Source organism: Tympanuchus pallidicinctus, unplaced genomic scaffold (assembly GCF_026119805.1).
Source record: "Tympanuchus pallidicinctus isolate F22 unplaced genomic scaffold, pur_lepc_1.0 scaffold5, whole genome shotgun sequence".
NCBI classification, from domain to species: domain Eukaryota; kingdom Metazoa; phylum Chordata; class Aves; order Galliformes; family Phasianidae; genus Tympanuchus; species Tympanuchus pallidicinctus.
In genome coordinates, this window is record NW_026294769.1 from 26,335,850 (window position 1) to 26,345,438 (window position 9,589).

Below are 9,589 nucleotides of genomic sequence, written 5' to 3' on the forward strand. Positions count from 1 at the left end.
ATGCACATATCTACATATATATATATTTATATATATATATAAATACAGATAAAGCCTCCAAGTCTGTGTGTTTTTACAGGGTTCTTACAGAGCTAGGAGTTTCTACCTACATAGGACGAATTGATCATTTGCTGTTGAGCACACTGTTCCGTGCAACTCTATTCAGAACAAAAGATTCCTCAGTACCACAAGGCATCCACAGTGTAGGACTGTCAAACCAAGCAAACACAATTGATGAAACATAACTGTTACAGTTTCCCATCATTCTAAAAATCTACATTGGCATTGGTGCAAGAAGGTACATGAAAAACAGAGCAAAATACTAAATTTTTAAACCTCAATACTGAAGGGCTTTGCTATGCAAGCCCTTGCATGTAAAAAAAACCAAAACAAAACCAAAACAAAAAAAAACATACATCATGAATCACTTCCTAAACACATCTTTATCAAAATAAGCATAGTTCACAGGTCATACATAGACCAGGTTTCTTCCAGTATGGACCATGCAGGAGAATGGATGATCTCAGTGACGTTGATAAGGGTCTGAATTTTGGCTGTAGAAAAGCAGGTACTCAGGCTGGATGTGCACTTGCATTAGAAAATCTCACTAGTTTAGTTCATTTGGCAAACCAGAAAACATGAGAGAAATGAGTGATCTACCAGTATTTTAATGAAGCCCATGACTCAGGCATTTTCTCTTGTAATTGTAGACTGACCAGAACGGTTTTCCAAAGGATTTCCGTCTGCTCCAGGCTACCTAACTTGTTTGTAGTATTTATAATGATTTGTATCTGTACAAGAGAAAATAGGAAACCTACACAAATCTGTCTTGGTCAGGAACACATCATAAAAAGATATTCATCAGTTCTAGTACTCTGTGGTTTCTTTTGAGTATGTTCCCTTATTGCCATAATCTCCAGTTGTATTATTTCTAGCTGTCTGTCACTAAAGCCAGGCTGCTCTAAAAGAAGAAGAGAAAAGAAGGAAAATAAATACTCTAGTAACCTAAAATGCCTCCAGGTATCTTTAGGTTTTCAAAACCCAAATCCAAATTTAAAATTGGCCTCTGGAATCTCAGAAGTTTGAGTCTTTTTGTTCTCTGTGGATTTCATCTCATCTCTTAGCAACTTCTTACTACCCTTTCCCATAATCTCACAGGATCCTACAAAACTTATAGCATTTCCAAAGCACTTGCATGTCACAGGACCAAACACCTAATTTCTGCTATTCTTGCTCGCCCAAAGCACGCCCTCCTAAAAAGAGCTTTGTTTAAAAACAGGCTAAGTGAGGACCTGAGAATTCCATCCACTGAGCTGTCCTCTGTTCTGAGCAGATAGGCAGCACAGCTGTCAATTTTTCTGGATACGTGATCTGAGATATGTAGCTCCCAGGCTACGTATCTCATCACTTCATTCTGCTTTCCTATTAGAGATGAGAGAGCCTGGGTGATAACATCGTTTGAAAAATGCCTAAAATTATTCCTCCACCCAGAGGATTTATTTGAACTGATGTATATTTTCTGTCTGCTGTGGCAGCATTATGTTTCTGCAATGCAGTAATCTTAGCTCTGAGCAATCTGGAGCAAGAGCAGCACAGCCTCAAACCTGTAATTGTTTATACTTATTGGCATTCCATCTCACCAATTCATCTCCATTATCACATGCATCTTGACTTCATTTTCCCTGACAAATCAAACACGTTCTATCCTCAGACAGAAGAAAGATTTCTTAATGTTTCTGTTTCTCAGAGCACAGCTTGTAAAGTTACCGTGTCTCAAGCATGCCATAAACTAGAATCTCTCTCAAACCACGGAGCAAAGCCAAGAGGAGATCAGAGACACAGCAGCAGCCAATTTCTTATGCTCCAATTATCAACTGCTCAACATTTTCACTCTGGAAAATTTCTAACTCAAGAGCTTATTAAATGAAAAGTTTGTTACAGCACAGACATTAATGAGCCCTCTTTTAAGAATACATTTGTAAGCATTGCAAGGAAACTTAATTAACATCCCTCTCTTCTCTTTCTCAAAATTCCTTCTATAATTTAATTTATACGTTAAAGAATAGCTTCACTTTCATGTTTCTACTAGTGAATTAGGGAAAGATGTCTGATTATATGGTAAATAGAGAGATAGAGATAATTTTAAGTACCTTGGAATATGGTACAGTCACATAGCAATAGTAAAGTTCTGTAAAATTTTCCATAGATAATAAAGCTGCTAAAAAAAGAAAAGAATTTAAGCAGCAAAGATTTTAATCAAAGAAGAGCGATGCTGAAACTTTGTTGAATGATCCCCTCTATTTCTCCTTTCAGCAGATGAAAACACTCAGCTGAAAAGTGTAAAGTGACATCCGAGCCACATATTTTGTCTGAGTATCAGTGAAGTAGAAATATAATGTTTCTAACCAGTGGACATAACAAACACATTTGTGGCACTCCATGAAAATTCCTAATGCTAGAACATCTGTGCACTGATAATCATATGTGCCTTTCCTAAGTTATCGGAAATGGAAATTAAGCCTCTTAACCTTGTAGAGATACCTTCTCCAAGAATCAAGAATGACTACAAGGGCTTGATTTAGACATTTTGAATCAACCTCTTGGGGAATCTTATTTTTCCACCAATGACTGCAGAAACTACAGATTACCCTCTCTGAGGTGAAGCCAGGTTTTCTGTAAGTATCTGTAAAAGTACTCATATAGATGATAGTCCAGCAGAGCTGAGTCCACAATCAACTTTTCTATTAAACTTAGCACTGCAATATCTCAGCATTTTCTAACTGTGTAAGTGAAGATAATCTTATTTTAATACCACATAGATCTTGGCACTGTCTTCAATGCAAGACAAAATGGATCTATATCCGAGTCCAAATACAAGTCAAGTTGTTTCCCATATGAAGGTAGAACTTCAAAGTAAACCTAGAAGCAGTGTGCCTTTATTTCAGTTATTTTATCTATGTGGCATTATTAACAAAACTTTAAAGAAAAATTATGTATTTTACTGCAATTTCCTTTTTAACCTAACACTCATTTTCAAACCTCTTGAAATATATTAGGTACAATTAAATTCTTTACCATCTTGCTCCTTAAAATTAACTAGGACTGAATTTTTAGTGTTATGCCTGGCCCTACATTTAATTACCCACACATATATTCTAAGACACCATGCTGATTTCTGTCTAGAGGAAATGACCTAGGATCACTGGAAGCATATGAAGTTCATTTTAAGATGGAGCAATAACTTATATTAGAGGATGTAAAAGGTCTTAACCTTCAGTCCCTCAATATACTGCAGCAAAAAAAAAAAAAAAGTTCTTTTTTAATTAAAAAGAAAAAAAATACCATCTGCAATGCATTTTTACCTCAAAGTCACAAAGTCACTTAATTGTCTTTAAAAGAAAAAGCGTCTCCCTGACTAAATAACTGTGCATGACTATACCTACAGGAAGAATCAACCAATTGGCTAGCTGGCTTTGCTCTTCATTTTTGGGCATTGTTTCTTTTATGTTGCAGCCTTGAGAATGCTCTGAAGCATGACTTTTATTTCTGTCTGTTCTTGATTTGAAATGAAATGGCAAAATAGTAGAGACACACACATAGGCTTTCCCCAGTATAAAGCTTTCATCTTGCTTGAAACTCTTTGCTAAACACATCTGACAGTTTATAGAAGCACAGTTAGAGGTTCAGCTGACAGTTGAAAAAAATATGGTGCATGCTTCTTGAAAATAGATATAAATGTGTGAAATTATCATACAAATTGTTTAGAGCTTGTCAGTTTTTGTGTTTGATTTCAGGGACCTAGTATAAGATTTTTATTTAGAACAAGAATTTTAAAAATGTTTCAGGAAATGAACATCCAACTTGCAGATCAATCTCACCCAGTCAATGACATCTAGCTAAAAGCTGAATTAATTGGGCTTTCCATTAAGAGCACTCTTTCAGGAATTTACACAGCACTAACTCAATGAGCTTGCAAGGACTGATCCTGACAGTGCTATAACCTTTCCTGAAGCAACAAAATGAACTTTAAAGGAAAAATCAATTGCATTTTGCCTTTGAATTATCAAGCCAGGGTGTTATGGTACGGCTGATTATTAAAGGCAGATCAGCCATAAAACTTAAAACAGGGGGAGTGAAACTATACCTTGCTCTACTGAGAACATGCAACACCAGCTCTGCAATGGGAAAACCTGAAGGAGCTAGTTAGAATTGGAAATATTTTTAAAGGACTCAAAGAATACCAGGTCTCAAACAATTTAAGCCTTGAAAGATTAGCAGCTGAGCTTTAATCTGGCCTTGCAAACATTTGACTAGACAGCACAGTAACAAGCTATAATAACTGATAGAGATTTCTCACTAAGATTACCATGGACAAAAATATTGTAATTTGATTTGGACAGCTGCAAGTCTCCAACATTTTCTCAGTTTACCTGGTCAGTAAAACAAAAACTCAAGGGTCTTCAACTTGTACTGGACACCCACTTCATGAGATGAGATTTGCCGCATTTCAGTATCCAGAATTCCTGTCCTCATACTCTAATTCTCTTAAGCTGTCCACCCACCTCAGTTCTCTGTTCCTTCATTGTTCTCATCATCATTACATATCTCCACAGTCACAGAAACATAGGTCCCTGCCTCTAAAAAAAGATGTCCCACTCCACCTGCCCTTCATTTCCAAGTTTCCTACATCTAAAAGATGGAAAAGACCCCAAAAACTGCAACAAGGGTTTACAATTGATCTACCTCTCTGAATGGTATTTATACCCACTGACCCCCTGTGCCCATCCCTGTCAGAAAGGGAATTTCCTTCAAATCACTAAGACTGCATCTGAAAGTACAAAAAGGAGTTTTTAGCCATGCTGTTTTTTCTGCTGTTCAACACATGAAGGAGAGAGCCAAAGCTAGTTCTACTTCTGAGGGGCTCTTCAGCCAGCTCTGCCAGGCCCAGGAACAGCAACCATTCATGTTGACTTCTTCCTGTGAAGATACGCCAACACATGCCAACCAGAGATCAGCATAAAGAGCCAAATGTCTTACCTCAATTCATAAAATGTGATTAGCCAGAAAATAAATTTGCAATTTATTTAGAGTCTAGCTGTAAAAAAAAAACAAACCAAAACAAAACACATCATGGCCATTTCCATCTGTGACAAAAGCATGTGAAACATGGTGATTTAAATCTGAGACGCCCATGCTCAGTTTCTAGGAGTTGGTCCTGCATTTAAAGTTTTGAAGAACACAGCACTGAGTTCTTTGAATGCTTTCTTGCCTTTTTTGTGCAAACAAATCTGACGCAGTTTCTACCAATATACTGTCATCTCAGAACACAGTTCAGGTAAATCTGCAAACACTTTCAGACTTGAAAAAATTTCTATCCAAGCACATTGCCAACCTTTACCAAGTTTGTCAGTCTTAGCTAAGAAAGATTATACAGAACAAACAAAAATTATTTCAAAAGAAAAATTTATGTCCAGTCCATGGCTGGGGCAAAGTTTCAGGTCAGCTCTTTATTTCATCCCCACCAGTTCCCACATTGCATTTTACGATGGAAACCTGAACCAAGGAATTCTCCTAGAGCAGCTACAACACAAAACACTGAAACCAAGCTCAGAGAATTGTTTGCTCAAGAGCACCAGCCAAGCATCTTTACCATGTGTTAAATACAAGTTATTTGAAAGGCATTCAAAAGCTAAATTGGGCTTAGTATTACCTTTTAAGTTTTATGGGTTGTGGAAATTTTCCCTGCTTAATTATCAAAGCATTTTACAGCCTTCTACAATCTCCAGGAAAATAAGGACATAACAGAGAGATGGGGGAGGCATCCGGATGAAAGCCTGACCTCCAGAGCTCCCAGGGAACTGTAGTGGCTGTTAGCCTCCAAAAGCAAAACAGCAACCACCCTTTCCAGGAGAGCTGGAGGCTTTGAAATTGGAAGCTGAAAGGCAACAGCTGGAGTGATTTGCGTGGCATAGGCTGTCATGCCCAAGACAATTAGCCAACTACTGCTTTCCCATTGGCAAAGCACTCAGGTTGAGGACTGCTATGAGCCCAGCCAGTGCAGGTTCCTACACTGTGTCACTGTCACCAAGAAAACAGGCATTGTGATTGTATATCTCTATGGTGTCTGTCCACCCAGTGAAAATCAAGAGAATGGATCTGCCTGCCTTTCTCATGGGCCCAACTGAATCACTGAGAGCCAAAGAGAGGAGGAAAAAAAAAAAAAAAAGTTAACTTTTGGGCCAAACTGCTCCTTTAATAACCAAGGCAAACAATACCAAAACATGTTCTTCACAGCTTCCATGGGCTAGATCAAGGCAGCAGAATGTCTGCTGAGCCTTTAAACATGCTGGAAGCTAATGTCAAGGCTCTGGAGAAGCAAGCTGAGTTCTGGTAGAGGAATGATTGTGAAGGATTCCTTCCCTTTGTGTTTGCATAGTCCAGCAGTTTAAGGCTCTGCTACAAAGCTCTCCACTTTCTAATACAGCAGAATCAAGCAATAAAAGAATAAACTCTTCTTATCCAAATCCCACTGTACTCCAGAGGGAAGTTGGTACCCAAGCTTCTTGGAAATCCTGCTAAGAGTTTAACTGGATGTAGCACAACTTCTGCTCCTTAAGAACAATGACAACTTTCCTAGCCTGTCTTTCTGAAGATTTGGCATTCAACAGTGGTGACTAAGAAAGATTTAGGGAGCCATAAATTAATTTCCAAGTTACAGTAATAAGGGAGTGTCACATTTACTCAAACTGCTTCCTTCCCTTTTCTATCAGTTGAAGTTAAATACACCAAGCACTGAAAATAATCTAGGCACACTTGCCAGTGTCCAAGTTTAGCCTAGGTCTTTAGAGCCTATTACAAGCTATTCAATTAGCTTTTTAGTGCAGTTAGACAACTACCCAATTCAACAGTTTGAAAAGTACACGTGCTTAAGCAAATTTATTTCTTCTAAAACATTTCTGGACCAAGAGTGGTTCTGACACATGTATGTGTGTATTCCATCAAGTAAGGCGATATGGCTGTCGCACTGCAGCCAATTAGTCCACCAATATACACTTTGCATGCAACACATAGGATTTATACTAGAATGTGAGAATGAGTGCAATTTTAGATGTTAGATAGATATTGAGTACACTTAAATAAGGAACAATACTCAACAGCTTAGTTAACATCCTCTGTTGTCATACATTTCCCCACTCAAATGGGCCCTTCACAACAAGAAAGACATTGAGGGTCCGGAGCGTGTCCAGACAAAGGTGTGAATGGTTTGGAGCACAAGTCTTACTGGGAGCAACTGAGAGAACTGGGAGTGCTCAGTCTGGAGAGGAGGAGGGTCAGGAGAGACTTTATCCCACTACTTTACAAGATCTAAATTAAAAGAGAAAAGCTGCTGAGAGTAATAGAGCACATGGCAGGGGAATAAAAACTACAGAGAAAAGCAATTGTAAAGATGAATGTGAAAACAAGAAAGGATGCTTCTAATAAGCTGCACACATGACAGAGGAAGAAATTTACAGAACACACTCAATTCTCGCTTATGCTCTCAGAAGGATTCATCAGTTCCTAGAAGTGTTACTCAGCTTTTATTTTCTTTTTTCAGCTCTGTCTAGCTTCAGAATTTCCTCACCCCTTTCCTCACACTTGCCTTCAGCTAGGAAAACAGCTTTGTGCTGTCACTAGGCCAGGCAACCAGGAGGCCAGGATGGTTGGGATCCTGGGCAGCCTGATCTAGTGTTTAGAACTGGGTGAGCCTTAAGGTCCCCTCCAGCCTAAGACATTCAATGATTCCATGATATGATTCTACAATCACTATCCTCCCACAAGAAACAGGTTGAGCAGCAGACTTCATGCATTACTGAAGCATCAGAAAAGATGGATCATGACAGCTCCATGGATATGCCAGTTGGGCTGTCTCCCAGCAGAGCACTGGTAGGCACTTTTTAATGGCAAAAGGGAAAAAAAAAGAAAAAAAAAGAAAAAAAAAGTCTTTACTCCAGTAACATAATCCTCCAATCCTCCATTTAACACACCGTCCAGCTGAACTGAGGGAAATTTTTTGAAAGGCAATAATAAACTTTATTCAGTATCAAGAGAAGTATTTCAGCAGGACATCCCCTCTAAAATTAAAAGTGGCAGCAAAGGACAATACATGCAATCTTACATATACCTCACCTTTGACTTAGGTAGCTCTGAGTTAGATAACATTTGTGTTCAGAATAAAAGATTCGGCTCACTGATTAGAAGTGTTTTGTCCGGACATGGCACATCTTCCCACCTTCTAACAAGGTCTGGCTCTGATGAAAGGAAACAGTCTGTACTGCATATCTTACAGTGAAATACTTTAAGAGGATTTACTAGCTTTCACCCTTCCAACAAAAATAATAATAATAATAATGGCTGTATCTATAAACATGCAGCCCCAAGAAGCTTTCCTCTTCTGTCCCTGAGGAAAAATGAAACATTGGCAGCTAAGAACAGAGATAAACAAATATCTGGGGAAATGAAAAATGACAATAGAACAGAAAAATGAGATAACTTTAGGTTTCTAAAGATCAAGAAAAGAGCCAGATATGGAGGCTACTTCGAAAGGCAGCCCCTGGGAGATAGAGGCTGTAAGCCCAGAAAAGAAACTCATCCTCCAGTTCAGGGCTGCTGAAGTAAATATTAAGGTGGCAAATTCTCAGGTCAGAATTTCTAACTGGTAAAGCAGAGCTACATACTAGCCTAAGGTCAAACAGAAATAAGGACTTTTGCTCAATGGTAGAAAAAAAACTGAAACAAATGAAAAAAAAAACCATCTAATATTGGCTACAAATATGTGGAGAAATACCAGTCATTTTTATGTGCTTTGAAAAGTTTTGCAACTTTCTGATCTTCTTGCCTTGGAAAAGAAAAAAAAGTATTTAAAAGTTCAACAACAACTTTCTTGAATTAAAGACGATACAATCTGCTTGCATGAAATGCATGGCTAATCTTATCTTGGCAAAGTTGGCCAAAGGTATTTTAAATTTTGGAGATACACTGCTTTTAGAAATTCCTTATGTTGTTTGCTTTATGCATAATTCAGACAGCTGAATTACTGGCATCAAGAACAAACCATTGTACTGTTCTTTCATTTCCTTGCATTTCTTTGCATTAATTATTGATCATTTCCTGTACGATTAGCAAAGTTTTGCTTTTGTCTTTTAAAAATAAGTAATTATGAAAATCTAAATCAGGCATGTTTCCAGTTGTACCTAACTAGTTCCTGCTGCTCTGCAAAACACAAAAAGCATCACCTCTTGGTGGCTCCCGTCTTGAAAAATGCTACCAGGAAAGCAGTTGCAGACCAGATAGTTAAAACCAGCAAACTGCAGTGCACTTCCACTGCACACAACCTCCATCACAGGGTGAAGGCAGCCCGGTAACCTGCTGGGTGGTAGATACTCACATAGACCACACTCCTCACTCAGCCTCTGATGCTCAAATCTAGTAGTTTTAAACAGAGATGCTAAGTGGTGAAATAATTGGAAGTAGAAATATTTAGCATTCCAAGGAACTAGGAATATCTAGCACAAGGTATTCTGGATCCAAAATTGTGTTTTCTGTGAGT